The 16442-nt window shown below is 41.4% G+C and overlaps 7 non-coding genes across 7 annotated transcripts; 4 read left to right on the top strand and 3 right to left on the bottom strand.

Moving 5' to 3' along the window:
- Positions 1 to 8955: 8955 nt before the first annotated feature.
- Positions 8956 to 9037, top strand: trnas-gcu (transfer RNA serine (anticodon GCU)). The gene has a single exon. It is a non-coding gene; the product is annotated as a tRNA-Ser (tRNA).
- A 179-nt stretch (positions 9038 to 9216) lies between these two features.
- Positions 9217 to 9298, top strand: trnas-gcu (transfer RNA serine (anticodon GCU)). The gene has a single exon. It is a non-coding gene; the product is annotated as a tRNA-Ser (tRNA).
- A 1021-nt stretch (positions 9299 to 10319) lies between these two features.
- Positions 10320 to 10401, top strand: trnas-gcu (transfer RNA serine (anticodon GCU)). Its single transcript has one exon. It is a non-coding gene; the product is annotated as a tRNA-Ser (tRNA).
- Positions 10402 to 10584: 183 nt separating this feature from the next.
- On the top strand, positions 10585 to 10666 carry trnas-gcu (transfer RNA serine (anticodon GCU)). The gene has a single exon. It is a non-coding gene; the product is annotated as a tRNA-Ser (tRNA).
- A 655-nt stretch (positions 10667 to 11321) lies between these two features.
- Positions 11322 to 11462, bottom strand: LOC130224143 (U4 spliceosomal RNA). The gene has a single exon (XR_008837218.1). It is a non-coding gene; the product is annotated as a U4 spliceosomal RNA (small nuclear RNA).
- Positions 11463 to 14154: 2692 nt separating this feature from the next.
- Positions 14155 to 14236, bottom strand: trnas-aga (transfer RNA serine (anticodon AGA)). Its single transcript has one exon. It is a non-coding gene; the product is annotated as a tRNA-Ser (tRNA).
- Positions 14237 to 15925: 1689 nt separating this feature from the next.
- Positions 15926 to 15998, bottom strand: trnak-uuu (transfer RNA lysine (anticodon UUU)). The gene has a single exon. It is a non-coding gene; the product is annotated as a tRNA-Lys (tRNA).
- Between the last annotated feature and the right edge of the window lie 444 nt (positions 15999 to 16442).

Here is a 16442-nt window from a genome sequence, read left to right as displayed (position 1 = left end):
TTATCTCATTACTCACATCTTTATCACTCTGATCTTTATCACCCTCCTCAGGCTTTTCCACCGTAATTCACTTTCCTTCAGATTAGCTACAGTCTGACCTCAGGTAGGGAGATCTGCTGGTTGGAGTACAGCTACATTGCTTAACCACAATTGGACGGAGGCAGCCAGAGAAGCTTCATCGTGCTAAGAGCTTTAAAGATACCTGTGTTAAAACATTTGGCTCCGCAGCACTAGCAACAGCAAAGCTTAACACAGTGAAGGTAACTCTGCAGAACATTTAGAAGAAGGGCAGAAGATTGAAAAAGAAGCACTGAAAGACACCCCAAGTGTGCACTGCTGCGATGAAAATTTCAGATGAGCACATCCAAGCAGAGCTTAAACAAAAAAGCTGTTTCCAATTGTGAGCTGGCTCCACAGTAGCCCATTCATTGAATCTATCCACAGTTGAACTTGTTTGCGCTTCATATTCAGGGGCTTCAGGAAGTTGTTTCCTATTCTCACTCCAGTCACTGCTTCCATCACACAGCAGGTGGATTACCCTGGACTTTGAAGTGATGAAGCAACGTTTCCATTAGGCTTATGCTTAGACTTTATTCCATACTATCAGGGGATAATTATGTGGTGGATCTATGGAAGTTTTGAACACCACCTTTGCCATTTTTGTGCAAGATCTGTAGGCAGCTTTTCGTCCCAGCCAAGGCCTTGTTGTATACACATCTCTTGAAAAAACAAAAGCTTGGATTCCGGCTTTTCTGTATCACTCTTTATACTTCTCAGCATCAGCGTTTTCTTTCCTTAAATTTTCAGTGTCCAACTCTTGCAGATAACAGGCCTAAGAGTTATTGATCACATAATTGATCAGTGACTGGACCTTCTTTGTCGACTTCTGTTTCAGTGTTATGCTAAAGTTTGTGGAACTGCATGCAGCTCTCAGATTTCTGAGTAGTCTTTCAATTCTGTCCATCATTGTTTCTTGCTAGTTTTCCGGGTTTCGGTACCTGGATTGTAAGCTGGATCCAAATGGTACAGCATGACTATTTAACTGTCACGCTGAGACAAGGAATGGACAAACAACGACGTAATATAAATAAAAAGACTTTAATAAGCCAAAGAGCAGAACAGGAAACACAGGGTAGTAACATCAACGACCGACAAGCAACAGAGCAAACAAATCAACTTATAAAGACATACTGATTATTGAGGACAGCTGTAGGGAATCACAGTGACGAGGGGAAGAAACCAATAAGCACATAACAGCGGGGGAGACACTGGTAGAAACCAACGTAAACAGTCCAGGGGTGCGACATTACACCCCCCTCCGGGAAGGCGCATCCTCGCGCCGAAAAACAAGGATAATAATGTAAACAAAGTCTCAGGAGTGGCTTTGGCAGAGGACGGACTCCCGGGAAGAGAACGGTCAACAGTGTCCAGGGTGGAGACAGAACAGCCCAGGGAGTTGATGACGGAGTGAGGAGCCATGGAGGAGACAGAAAGGAGCTGGAGCAGGAGGAGCCAGGTGAGACCCAGACCAGCAGCCATGATGGAGACCCACGGTGGAAGCCGATGGAGCGAGGAGCCATGGTGGAGGAAAGGCTGACAACTCCAGGGGGGCAAACGAACGGAGGCGAAGCAGGTGGCAGGTAGAGCCCGAGGCGGAGACGGAGAGCCGATGATCCTGGGCGAACACCGAGGATCTGGAGAGTGAAGACGGAGCCCAAGCTTCTGGCGACCGAGGCGGAGATCCAGAGGTCCGCGGCGGAGACTGAGTGACAGAGGACCGAGGCTGTGCCTGCTGGAGGAGAGTCCCAGCGATAGGTGCAGGCCGAAGGAGTAGGAACACGACTGACCAGGGTGGAGCCGAATGAATGATGGAGCCCGGTTTGGAAATGGTGGACTGACGGGGCGAAGGTGGAGATGAGGGAGCTGAGAGCGGGGTGGAGCCGCAGGGTCAGGAAGGGCCCGAGGCAGAGTTCAGAGTTGAGCTGAGGGTGAGAAAGGGGCTGACAGGTGACAGTGGTGGCGGGATTGAGACAGCATGGCTGTTAGCAAGTGTTAACTGAGGGAGACTGGGTGGGAAATTAACACAGGCAGACAGTTCAGGGTGTACAGAGGTTTAATGATGACATGCTCAGAAGAAATCAACTCTAGTTCATAGTCTATCGCTGTTCGTCCCAGGTCCAGATTTTGCTCACCCTCAGCGGAAGTGCAGTGAGTAATGCTATCCCAGCATCCTCACTGCGGAATACTGTTTAGGTTGGTCGTACTGTCACGCTGAGAAACCAATAAGTACATAACAGTGGGGGAGACACTGGTAGAAACCAATGTAAACAGTCTAGGGGTGTGACATTAAACTGTTAATGTTGTCATTATTGAGAAAAAAATAAATATTATAATTATATTATATTATATTATAAATATTATATTAAAAATTCAAACTACCTGAAATCTAATTTAATTCAAATAAGTCAGTTACTAAAAGAGAATGATGGGAAAGCCAGAAAAGGCTAATTATTACTGGAAGAAAAAAAATCAAGTGTGCTTGCTGATATTTAGGAGTTTTTTATTGAATAATCTTTTAATTAAAGAGAGCTATTATGTGTCCAGACAAATCAAAGAAGTCTACTGCTGGAGTTGGACAAAAGAAAACTACACAACCAGCTAAAGGTAAGAACTTCTGATATTGTTATACTTGTAAGGAGAGTGCATTCTGTGCAGTTATTTATTATTTGGATGCTTCACCAGTCATTTGGAAGTTGTTTCACCAGTCAATCTTTGTTAAATACATGTGTGGCACAATTACTGTTAATCATTTAGTCAGTATTCTGTGCCATTACGGAATATTGCATATATTCAAGGTCTTCTAAGTTGTGCTTATATGTTTACAACAGGAAAGAAAGTTAAAAAACGGCAGCCAATGGACTTGGAACAACCAGACACAACAAAGAGTAAGCCGTTGTTTGAATGTCTTATGAAATAGGTCACAATTTCCATTTTTTTGTGAAAGTTCAGTCAATATCAAGTTATATCAATAGAAATCTGCACAAAGACCTATTTGGATTAACAACAGAATTCCTTTGACTTTCATGTGCAAGTGAAATATGAAGAAGTTTGACATGAACAAATAGAAACTTTGTGTTTTTCAGAGATTTGTGTTAATGGAGCTTTCTAACTGTGGCATGGTAGATCCGAAGTGGGTGAAGTGCTCAGTTTAGTGGTTTCTTCTTAGTTCTGTACAAAACAAAACTTGGAAATCATAAAATGGTCCATAAAAAGAAACTACATGGAGTGAAGTCAGGTTTGAGACTAGATGTATCCGTTCATGCCATTTTTGCTATGTGCACTGTTGAAAAACACCAGCATATGCTGTTAAGTATACAGGAGTCAACATTTGAAGTGGATCAAAAACCTTTCATCAAAGTTATCCCAACAGCAAAAAAAATAACTATTCTTGTCTTTGTTGAACATGCTAAGAGCTTTGTTGAACTTTTTGATCCACTTCAAATGTTGACTACTGTAGTTTAACGCATGCCTAACCCACATATTCTGATTTTTTTTTGTGTGTAACCACACTTTGTTCAATTCCAGAACAAAAATTTACAGACAATTTATTTGTCATTCAAGATGTTCATGTCTTTCTTTTTCAGGTATAAAGAAATGGTTATAGGGAAAACATTTTCAGTAATGTTCTCCATATAGTGGACCTCAATTGTGCCCTCCAGTTTGAACTTCCAAAATCAGTTTAAATTGCAGCCGAGGTAGAAGGGTCTTATCTAGCAAAAAAATCGATTATTTTCTAAAAAAAAAAAAATAAATTTAAATTTTACAATTTCTGTACTTTTCAACCTCAAAAGCTGGACTTGTCTAGTTCTGCACATGTGAACTCTGTGTACTCCGGTTCAAGACAGTTAGGTATGTCGAAAAACTCTTATTTTCTCCTCCAGCTTCAGAATCATCTTCCATCGCTGCAGAACACAGACCCAATGTTTACAAAAAAAGATAAAACAGTGCTATAGGATGATTCTGAAGCTGGAGAAGAAAATGAGATGAGAGTTTTTAGACGCACACTGACAAACTGATAGTTTCATTAGATAAACACCTGGGGTCGTTTAGAGCCAGGGTTCCTACACGTTTTCCATTTCAAAATTCCATACTTTTCCAGACATTTCTAAACCTCTCAAAAGATTTTCAGACCATACATAACATGAATGGTTAATTACATACAGATTTATATTTGGTATATAGTAAAGTCATCTGTAGATATTTTTCTCAGTTTTTTTTTATTATTTTCTTAGAGTGACAACATATAGATGCCCTAAAATAATATATTGTGCTAAGAATAGGCTGAGAAGAAAGTGCTTATAACCTGCATTTTGCATAATGAAAAGGTGCACTTTGAATTCATTGAGTCTGTTAGACAATCACTAAAGAATCAGAAAAAAACAGCTGCCAAGAAAGCTTACTTTTTTGTACAATAAATTTACTTGAATTTTTCATTTTACTAAATAGGGACAAAAGTAAAAAATTTCAAGCAAATTTTTTCTCCATACTTTGCTTTCTTTTTTTCCATATGTTTCCAGACCTGGAAAATACTTCAATCAAATTCCACAATTTTCCAAACCCCGTAGGAACCCTGTAGAGATCTTTGAAGCTGCATTTAAACTGCATTTCAGAAGTTCAAACTCGCGGACACCATAGAAGTCCACTATATGGAAAATTGGAGTGTGTTCCGGTAGTAAATTTCCTGTAATTGAAAAATGTTTTACTCAAAAAATTATTTCTTTACAACTAAAGAAAGAAAGACATGAACATCTCGGATGACAAGGGGGTTGAGTACATTATCTGTAAATGTTTGTTCTGCAATTGAACTTCTCCTTTAAGATACTGCATGGAAAATCCATATCCATCAACTTCACTAATTCCAAACAGATAAAGACCTTTCACAGTTTCCAGTTGGCATTATGTGGCACAGTTTATCAAGAAGAAAACACTGTGATGGGGTGTGGCTGAAATGTGAATGGTTGTAATATCACCAAAACTGCTGTAGACATCAGAATTCCCTTATAATAAGATTTTTACATCTGTTGCTGTTGGTCACCCTGGACTATTATGTTAAGCATATGTTAGAGATTTTCAACTGTGCTAACTAGAATTTAGAAAAATGTGCAACTAAAACAATGAGAGACAAAACTGAAGTAATCATTTCATGTTTTGCTAGGACTTGCTGTTATCTCAATCACAATTACTAGTTCCTTTATTTTTTTATTCAGGATCTTCGCGAAACCCACGGAAAAAGTGGTCTACAGAGGAGATCCAAGCGGTAGAAAAAACGTTGCTAACCTGCATCAAGTCTGGAAGGGTTCCCGGGAAAACACAGTGCGAAGAATGCATTAAATCCTCCCCTGCTGCGCTTCAAGGAAGAAGCTGGGAGGCAGTCAAATTTTATGTTAAAAATCGCATTGACTCGTTGAAGCGAAAATTGTAAAAGAAATGTGAAATAGCCTTTAACAAGGTTTTGTTGTTAAAGGTAAGAAGTTCCTGTCGCTGTGTTAAAAAATGTTGTGTTGAGTTTTTGGATTCACAAAAAGACAGTTATGTTGGTTTGACACTGCACTCGTAAGCAGGACATAAGCAGCGTGTATTTTTTTCTGCACACTGTTACAGATTAGCACACAGAGGCGGAGTAGAAGCATCAGTGCTGTGATCGTTTCAGTGTTGAGTCTATTTTTGCTGCACCGTATTTCCAAATTTACTAAATCTTCTGGCCAAAGCTTAATCTTCATAAATGTCAAATTTTATTCGTACATGATTCTTTAGACTTGATCTATTGAAAATATACCAGTAAAAGACTCTCATATAAAATATCTTAATATGCACTTATTTACATAAAAGTAAAATGTTTAATTTTATTTTATTTTTCTATATGGTATTAGTTTTTGTTTATCTGTTTCCCCCCCTCATATTACTGTTATACAGTTTAAGATTAAAGATTTGTATATCTGAATTTATATTTCAATATTTTTGTAATGTTCATTTATTCTTCAGTATAAAAAATAAAATCCTAGACATTGTCTATTAAAAATACAAGTTGTTGTGAAATAGTGAAATGCAAGATAAAAATTAAATACAAATATAAAGACAATTCTCCCAATTGTATTAGAAAATTAATAATCAACAGGTAATTCATAATAGTGACACCAGGTGGTAGTTTGTGGTATAACACAATTGTGATGTCCCCACCAGAATAAAAAAACCTGACAGAAATGACGCTTTCTAAACTTGAGAATTTTGGATAAAAAAATTATTTATTTTAGATCAATAATTCCTCTTGACACATCTAACTTAAAATTATAGCTTTACTGTATTTAGAAAGTGCTGTCCCCACATGTAACCTTCTACTCAGTAGTCCCCACGATGTAACAAAAACAAGTATGTGTGTGTGTGTGTGTAAAAAGAGCAAGGAGACTGTGACAGGCTAAATCTCCTCGCCAGTTCTTGGACTTTTTGCTCAATAAAATAGTTAGTCGTCAGTATTTTCTAGTCCATCGTCTGTGTTTACATTCACCCACTGGCAGCCAAAATCCACTATGAAGCGTGTATGCACTGTGACTACTTTTATATTGTAGATTAGCAGCTGGGCATTTCACTCTGTCTCTCGCTGAAGCCTAGTCCGTGTCGACCAATCGCAGCAGGCTGTCATCGGTCCAATCAGCGCAGATTAGCTTCGCGCTGAGGAGGGGTTTGGGAACAAATGAATCGCTGAACGATTCATATGGGAGTCGCTGGGATAATTAGGTAAAAATAAATGCAGATTATAAGACCATCAAAGTGTTTTTTGACCTTGCATGCATATTAGACTGTTGTTAGAGACCCTTAAAACCTAAATAAAACCCTATTTCATGTATAATATGGGCTCTTTAACATTTCTTTCTTTGCCTTTCATTTATTTTGTTTTTGGGGTGTAATATTTCAGTAGATTGTTTTGTATTGTTCTGGGTTGTGTTTTTTATTTGATTGTTGTTTTTTTGTTTGTCACCATTATTGAGATTCAAAGACTAATTGTTGACATCTGTGTGTTTTCAAGTTATGCGATATAGTTCAAACATTCTCATGACTGATGTATTTAGACCTGTTAAAATGTCATTGATTGCTGAAGTTCCAGTGGTTTCAGTTATGTAGTGAATTCAATTCTCACACTTAAGATGTTATTTAACAACAATTCAAGGGTGGCTTTGATATGATAGTTAATCTCATCACACTTAATTTTATGTTTGTTTTGGCTTTTTATGCCATACAATTAGTGTGATTAACATAATTAATTATTGCAACCAGAGTGTAAACTATTTTAAATCAAGAAGTTAAAGAGCCGGACTGAAGCTGCGGTCACACCGGGCTTTGTGTGTGCGAAATTCTGTCGTGTGGCGCTGCGAAAAGGGGTGGGATTAAACAAGATGATTAGACATTAAAAAAAAAGCGAGCGACCGCTCCATGCAATAAATTTCTGTTCAGAGAGGTCATGTTTTGATCACGATTGGTCTCACGCAATCAAGTGATGCGATTTTGCAGGTTAGAGTTCACCAAGCTTGAACTTTGCACTGCAGCAACCTGCGAAACTTGATGCATGACCTTGTGTTTCCGGTTTGACGCATTCATGTGCATGTGAATGGAAGTCTATGGGAGGAAGAGTCAAGTGTGACCGCAGCTTTAAGCAGGCTCTGTCCTCTGTCATGGTGACTTCAAATGAACAACAGAAATTTCATTAAGAGCTTTTGTTCATGTGACAGAAACAGTCAGAGGTCAGTAATAAGTGAAGCTCCTGATGTTTGTGGAGTTGTTTAATGATCTCTGCTGAGATCTTGGCAAATAAAAGTTTTATTGTGTAATTATTTTTATTAATTATTATTTTTATTTAGAGTTTTATCCTCAGTTGATTTCATCTTTGATTTTGGCTGTAATTTGTGTTATTTGGTCTTGTTGTTCTTTCCTTCAGTGATTCTGCTTGTTAACACTTGTTCATCAATAATTATTAATCCTCCTTTAATTAGACACTTATTTATCTCATTAAATTCATCACTGTCTGAGTGTTCAACCCTCTGTAGTGAGGACACTTGTGAGGATTTTGTTTTGCGATTTAAGGGGTTAAATTTGTTCAATGAAAAATACAGACTGTGGAATGTATTTTAACAGAAAAATTCTGTAGATTGAATTTACGAATGTAAAATGTTAAAAACAGTAGATTACTGGCAACCACAGCTGCCAGTATTTTTTTGTAAAATCAGGAAAAACAACAGCAAAATACTGTAAAATTTTTGTTTCACCATTGTGGAGGATATTAGCATCTGTGTGCAAGTCCAAGATGAACTCAGAGAATCTGATGTTATGCTGCATCTTCTTTTGTTTAAAGGTAACTGTGTAGTTACTAATGCAGTGAAAGTCTGTTTGTTAATTACAGTCACACATGAACACAATAATGCATTTAATGACTTTATTTAAAAAGTTTTTGTAGTGAACTGATGTACGATGGTTCTCAATATGCTCAGATATATTACTTAGACATTTAAAATGTTGATTTTAATGCCAGTAAATGCCAATTAAAACGTAGTTGCTTTCTGCAAATATAAATAATTAACTCAAAGGCTTGTAAATGATTGTAACTGATTGCATCAGTTAATGAATAAAATTTACTCGTGTTAAAAATACAACATTTTTCTAAAAAAAAATTTTTACAGAAAAATTCTGTATTTTTTTTACAAAAAAGTTCTGGCAACCATAGCTGCCAGTATTTTTCCGGAAATTTTACAGAATTGTTTTTACAGTGTAACTTACTTGCACCCTCTTTGTGCTTCGAAGCATGTTATGCCAAAATTGAGTGTCATCTTACCGAAAATAGTTGCAAAAACATACACGTACACATATGTGCCACAGTCCAGCCTCCATCAGTAAAGTGGCAACCCATGTGACGAGGTGGCCGAGTGGTTAAGGCGATGGACTGCTAATCCATTGTGCTCTGCACGCGTGGGTTTGAATCCCATCCTCGTCGTTCAAATGCTCTCGCATTTGAGAGATCCCGGTAATTCAGTGGAAGGTGTGATACTTGTACCCTCTTAGCGTTTTGAAGGATGTTGCTGCAAAATTTAATGTCATCTGTATCGAAAGTAGCTGCAAATACATACATATATGCCAAAGTCCAGCCCCCGTCAGGAAAGTGGCTACATGCATGACGAGGTGGCCGAGTGGTTAAGGCGATGGACTGCTAATCCATTGTGCTCTGCATGCATGGGTTCGAATCCCATCCTCGTCGTTCATTTAAGAGAGCCCGGTGCTTCCGGGGAACTTATCTTACTCGCACCATCTTCGTGCTTCGAAGCATGTTATGGCAAAATTGAATGTCATCTTACCGAATAGACCTCATAGGCTACGATATTGCCTCTGCGAAAGAATAGCTGTAACAGCTATGAACTCTTCTGTGTACCAATCTGGACATGCAACGACAAGGTTGCATCAAACTTTAAACTGCCAGCAATCAGCCCTCTGGCACCAATGAGTGCATGCTGTGTCTGCAGAACAGGTTATTGATTTGTCCAAAAAAAAATTACTTATACATTGTTTCATTTTTACTTAAAGAAAGGTATACACTACTTATGTGAATCTGGGAGAAGAGAATTGTGGGTAATCTGGTAAAGGGGGCGGAGTCACAATGCTGAAGGGCAGAGAAAAGGGATGAGATTGGAATGTATTTATTGGGCTGTACAGGCATTGGGGTAAGGTAATGAAGAATGCAAGGGCACTGAAACCATATTTTGACAGAAATCCAAGGTCAGCGATGCTGCCGTTTTTAGACTCAGGCATTCTGTCTAGTTTCTCTCCAACAAAACCAGAAGAAACATGTTGCAGTTAATGTTGAACAATAAAGCCTGGTTTATACTTCTGTGTCAAGTGATCAGCGTGATCCACGGCGCAAGCCTTGCGCCTAGCCGTGCACTTATACTTCTGCGCACTGTTTCTGTTGCTCTGCAATACACTTCCGAAACGCTAGCTGGCAGTAGGTGTTTATGTTTCTCTGTGTTGAGTTTCTTCGCTGGTGTTTTGTTTTTTTCTGAACGCTTCCTTAATGTGCAATGTGGCTCAAATTCGCTCATTTGAGGCAGGAACCAGTGGACGTGCAACAACTTTCATTGAAAGGTAAACACAAAACAACAGTCTCCATGCGGAGCTCCTTCATGGGACTCCATGGCAAAATTGAGTGTCATCTTACCGAAAATAGTTGCAAAAACATACACGGGCCACAGTCCAGCCTCCATCGGTAAAGTGTCAACGTATGTGACGAGGTGGCCGAGTGGTTAAGGCGATGGACTGCTAATCCATTGTGCTCTGCACGCGTGGGTTCGAATCCCATCCTCGTCGCTCAAATGCTCTGGCATTTGAGAGATCCCAGTGATGCAGTGGATTTTCAGTGTATTACATGCGCCCTCTTAGCATTTTGAAGGATGTTGCTGCAAAATTTAATGTCATCTGTATCGAAAATAGCTGCAAATACATACATATATGCCAAAGTCCAGCCCCCATCAGGAAAGTGGCTATATGCATGACGAGGTGGCCGAGTGGTTAAGGTGATGGACTGCTAATCCGTTGTGCTCTGCATACATGGGTTCGAATCCCATCCTCGTCGTTCATTTAAGAGAGCCTGGTGCTTACGGGGAACTTATCTTACTCGCACCATCTTCGTGCTTCGAAGCATGTTATGGCAAAATTGAATGTCATCTTACCGAATATTTTTGCAAAATAGTTGCAAGAACATACATATACACATATGTGCCACAGTCCAGCCTCCGTCAGGAAAGCGAGAACATTTGTGACAAGGTGGCCGAGTAGTTAAAGCGACGGACTGTTAATCGATTGTGCTGATGAGGTGGCCGAGTAGTTAAGGTGATGCACTTCTAATCCATTGTGCACTGCATGTGTGGGTTTGAATCCCATCCTCGTCGCTCATTTGCTCTGGTGTTTGAGAGAGCCCGGTGCTTCCGTGGAAGGTGTTTTACTTGCACCCTCTTAGCGTTTTGAAGGATGTTATGGTAACAGTTAATCCAGCCTCCGGCAGGGATGGACCGCTAATCCACTGTGCTCCGTCTGTGTGGGTTCAATTGCTTTAGCATTTTAGAGAGCCTGGTGCTTCCATGGAAGGTTTCTTACACGCACTCTGCTTGCATTCTGAAGAACGTTACGGTACAGGTTAATCCAGCCTGCTGCATGTTTAGGAGCTCAACAAAAGTTGCAACATGTTAAAGAAACAGAAGCACAGCTATCCTTTTCAACAGAACATTAAGCCTACTGAAAGGCTGACAAAAATTGCCAGAGCTGACTGTATTTCAAGTCATCTCAGCGAGGTATTGGGTAAAGTTTTCAACCAGCAATGATCACGCCTCGGATAGACCTCATAGGCTACGATATTGCCTCTGCGAAAGAATAGCTGTAACAGCTATGAACTCTTCTGTGTACCAATCTGGACATGCAACGACAAGGTGGCATCAAACTTTAAACTGCCAGCAATCAGCCCTCTGGCACCAATGAGTGCATGCTGTGTCAGCAGAACAGGTTATTGATTTGTCCAAAAATAATTACTTATACATTGTTTCATTTTTACTTAAAGAAAAGTATACACTACTTATGTGAATCTGGGAGAAGAGAATTGTGGGTAATCTGGTAAAGGGGGCGGAGTCACAACGCTGAACGGCAGAGAAAAGTTTCTGTTGCTCTGCAATACACTTCCGAAACGCTAGCTGGCAGTAGGTGTTTATGTTTCTCTGTGTTGAGTTTCTTCGCTGGTGTTTTGTTTTTTTCTGAACGCTTCCTTAATGTGCATGTGGCTCAAATTCACTCATTTTGAGGCAGGAACCAGTGGACGTGCAACAACTTTAATTAAAAGGTAAACAAAAAACAACAGTCTCCATCTCCTTCATGGGACTCCACACTTTTTTCTGTGTTGAGTTTCTTCGCTGGTGTTTTGGGTTGCAAAACTTTACTGTAAGACATTTTTCAGATCATGGTGATTTTTTAACTGACTGAAGTTTCTATTGCTGACTACATAATGTTGAGTCCTAACATCCGCTTTAAAAATCTGAACTTCCCATCACCAGGCCCGGCTTAATAATTCAGAGGCTTCTGGGCACAATGTCTTGTAGGCAACCGCCTAGCGACAAATTAGCAACCGTCTAGCAACCACCTAGCAACACCTAAGCAACCGCCTAGCAACGCCTTAGCAACCTCCTAGCAACCACATAGCAACCGCCAAGCAACACCTTAGCAACCGCCTAGCAACACCTTAGCAACTACCTAGCAACGCCTTAGCAACCACATAGCAACACCTTAGCAACCACATAGCAACACCTTACCAACTGCTTAGCAACACCTTAGCAAACACCTAGCAACTACATAGCAACACCTTAACAACTGCCTAGCAACACCTTAGCAACCACCTAGCAACTACATAGCAACCGCCTAGCAACCACATAGCAACACCTTAGCAACCACCTAGCAACACCTTAGCAACATCTTAGCAACAGCCTACCAACCGCCTAGCAACACCTTAGCAACACCTTAGCAACCGCCTAGCAACACCTTAGCAACTACATAGCAACCACCTAGCAACACCTTAGCAACCGCCTAGCAACAACTTAGCAACCGCATAGCAACCTCTTAGCAACACCTTAGCAACCACCTAGCAACTACATAGCAACACCTTAGCAACTGCCTAGCAACACCTTAGCAACCACCTAGCAACACCTTAGCAACCACATAGCAACACCTTAGCAACACCTTAGCAACCGCCTAGCATCACCTTAGCAACTGCATAGACACCACCTAGCAACACCTTAGCAACCGCCTTAGCAACCACCTAGCAACACCTTAGCAACCACCTAGCAACCACCTAGCAACACCTTAGCAACCACCTAGCAACACCTTAGCAACTGCATAGCAACCACTTAGCAACACCTTAGCAACCGCATAGCAACACCTTAGCAACCACTTAGCAACCGCCTAGCAACACCTTAGCAACCGCCTAGCAACACCTTAGCAACCACCTAGCAACACCTTAGCAACCACATAGCAACACCTTAGCAACTACCTAGCAACGCCTTAGCAACCACATAGCAACACCTTAGCAACCACATAGCAACACCTTAGCAATCGCCTAGCAACACCTTAGCAACCGCCTAGCAACCTCTTAGCAACTGCATAGCAACCACCTAGCAACACCTTTGCAACCACCTTGCAATACCCTAGCAACCGCCTAGCAACACCTTAGCAACCGCATAGCAACCACCTAGCAACACCTTAGCAACCACTTAGCAACCGCCTAGCAATAACCGACTGAGCTACCCGGGCTCCATGGCTGTGCCTTGCAAGTAGGCAAGGTTTAGGGTTGTGGTCGGCGCAGACCTTTACGGTACACAAAAGTTTACCGTGAGGTGGGGTTTGGACTTGTGGTTGGTGTAGATGTTGCTAAAACACAACAGGTTACTGTGAGGTTGGGTTTATGGTTGTTGTAGGTGTAGATGTCAGTAAAACACAGTAGTTTGGACTCAATGTCATATAGGAGACAAAAAGATCAATGACAACTGCAGAAGGTCTTTCTGTTGTTGTGGCAATAAATGGAGACTTAACCATTGAAACGATTCCTTCCATGCCTTAGAAGCGTGACTTGATCAATGCTTACCTACACAGCATGCTGGCATCAAAGGACCCGCTGCTCATATCGAATCCCTAGTCTTCCACACTTTAGGAAACGTAAACATTCAGGACGTGCCATTAGCACAGCCTGCACTAAAAGCAGGCTGGAGATTACGGATGGCATCACAGAGTGCAACGTCAATGCCACCTTGAAAAGCATGCCGTGACCCGGATTCGAGCCGGGGTTGCTGCGGCCACAACGCAGAGTACTAACCACTATACGATCACGGCGAGCTACGGGACAGCCGCTGGAACCTCGCTCTCTGTCATACGTCTTTGAAAATGGAGGGCCCCCAGGGCAGTCAGTTTGCGCGCGCTGCGGTTTTATTTTTGTTGCTTTTGCCTACCAGCACATCCCTTTTCCCCAGAAACACTGGGGTTGCAAACAATCAAGGAAAGTCGCAAACTAAATCCTGCGCACATCCTGGACGTAGTCAGCAGGATTCGAACCTGCGCGGGGAGACCCCAATGGATTTCTAGTCCATCGCCTTAACCACTCGGCCACGACTACGAAGCTTGACCATTCCATTGTGCTCTTGCCTGGCGCATTGGTCTTGCTGCCCGATGAAATGTAGAGCAAGCAAGAGCTCACCAGCAATAGATGTCGCTTATAGGGATGGTATGCAGTTTAACCCAAAGAATGACCAGTCTGTCAGACGAAGAAGAGCCGGAGTCAGAGATTTATATAAATAAATAAAGGTTACTGAAGATAGTTTGCAGTTACATCAGCAGAAGCCAGCTTCAACACTCGCCATGACTTCCTAGGCCGCTCTGCTTACAATCACAAATCAATAACAATTTTACTCTCACATAAGGTCATTAACTGCGTCACGCATATAGGTGTTCTAACCTGATTGGATAAAACACAGATAGACTAGGAAAATGTCCACGTGGGGTGCGTGCGTACAATTCTGAACAGTATCTCAAGCATAAACGTCAGACATCCACTAGACTGTTCAGAGCTGACTCCAGACCTATGAAACGGATCCACAATCAAATAGAACACACACACTTAAAGAACAATCTGTTTCTTATCCGAGGCTGAGTGTAGTCTCAGCCGTCTTTATCAAAACTGGTTAAAAACTGGTATAATCTACATTCAGGCAGTTATATCCTTACTACACAAAGTCTATCTTGAATAAAAAGTAGAATCACCTTAAAAGAATTAACCGTAAAAACAGCAAGATCCCTTAAGACATTTTAGATAGTATTAACTCTTAGAAATAACAACGGAGACAGTTGCTTCCGGTCCTCAGCCCTCAGCTCCACTCAAGGCCTCCGTGACCTCTGACTTAGTTTGGTGGCTCCTGAAAAAGTTATAAAGAGACAGGCAAACGCACTGAACGTTCTTATATTAAGCAATGTGTTAACTTATTCATTATTTAAAATCAATTCAAAGTTAATTACTCATTCAGATAATCAAATAATTATATAAAAATAATGAGAAACAAGATGATGAGGAAAGGATAAACGTTGATTCATGCTGAGATGGATAGGAAGGTAGAAATCCGAATCCTCCACGCTCTACAAAAGTTGGCTTACACACCCAAACAGGGACTTGAACCCAGGAACGTCAGATGAAAAGTCTGACGCTCTACCGTCTGAGTTATCCGCGATCACTGGGGGATTAGCTTAGATTTAAGCACTTGTGACGTGTCACAGTAGCAGCGTGCACTGAAAAGTGGGCTGTACAAAACAGGTGGCAAGAGGGGGGCGTGATGCCAATGTCACCGTAAGGAATCCTGCCGTGACCCTGATTCGAAGCGGGGTTGCTGCGGCTACAATGCAGAGTACTGACCACAATCCGATCACGGCGAGTTACCGGACAGCCGTCGTGGTCCCTGTGCGACATGTTCCTCCCTCTGATTTGCCCCTTTCGGTTCAGTGAGCGCACGCTGTTGTTTTTCTCCTCCTACCAGCACGACGCTTTTCCCAAGTAACGCTGGAATTGCAAACATTTGATGACTGTTGCAAGTTTAAAAAGGAAGAGAACGAGCACGTGGTCTGCAGGACTCGAACCAGCGCGAGAAGACCCCAACGGATTTCTAATGCATCATCTTAACCACTCGGCCGCAACTACAAGACTGCCTGTGCTCTCCATGTCCTCATGCCTAGTACACGTGTTGTGCATCCAGATGAAACTTTCAGCAAGCGATAGCTCACTGAGCAAAAACTGTGGCTCCACAAGAAGAGCCTTACACGCCCAAGCAGGGACTTGAACCCTGGACCCTCAGATTAAAAGTCTGATGCTCTACCGACTGAGCTACCCGGGCTCCATGGCTGTGCCACGCAAGTAGGCAAGGTTTAGGGTTGTGGTCGACGCAGACCTTTACGGTACACAAAAGTTTACCGTGAGGTGGGGTTTGGAATTGTGGTTGGTGTAGATGTTGCTAAAACACAACAGGTTACTGTGAGGTTGGGTTTATGGTTGTTGTAGGTGTAGACGTCAGTAAAACACAGTAGTTTGGACTCAATGTCATATAGGAGACAAAAAGATCAATGACAACTGCAGAAGGTCTTTCTGTTGTTGTGGCAATAAATGGAGACTTAACCATTGAAACGATTCCTTCCATGCCTTAGAAGCGTGACTTGATCAATGCTTACCTACACAGCATGCTGGCATCAAAGGACCCGCTGCTCATATCGAATCCCTAGTCTTCCACACTTTAGGAAACGTAAACATTCAGGACGTGCCATTAGCACAGCCTGCACTAAAA

This window comes from Danio aesculapii, chromosome 4, assembly GCF_903798145.1.
Source record: "Danio aesculapii chromosome 4, fDanAes4.1, whole genome shotgun sequence".
Classification (NCBI taxonomy): domain Eukaryota; kingdom Metazoa; phylum Chordata; class Actinopteri; order Cypriniformes; family Danionidae; genus Danio; species Danio aesculapii.
Note: the sequence above shows the minus strand (reverse complement) of the source record. Positions and strands in the feature narration are given on the sequence as shown.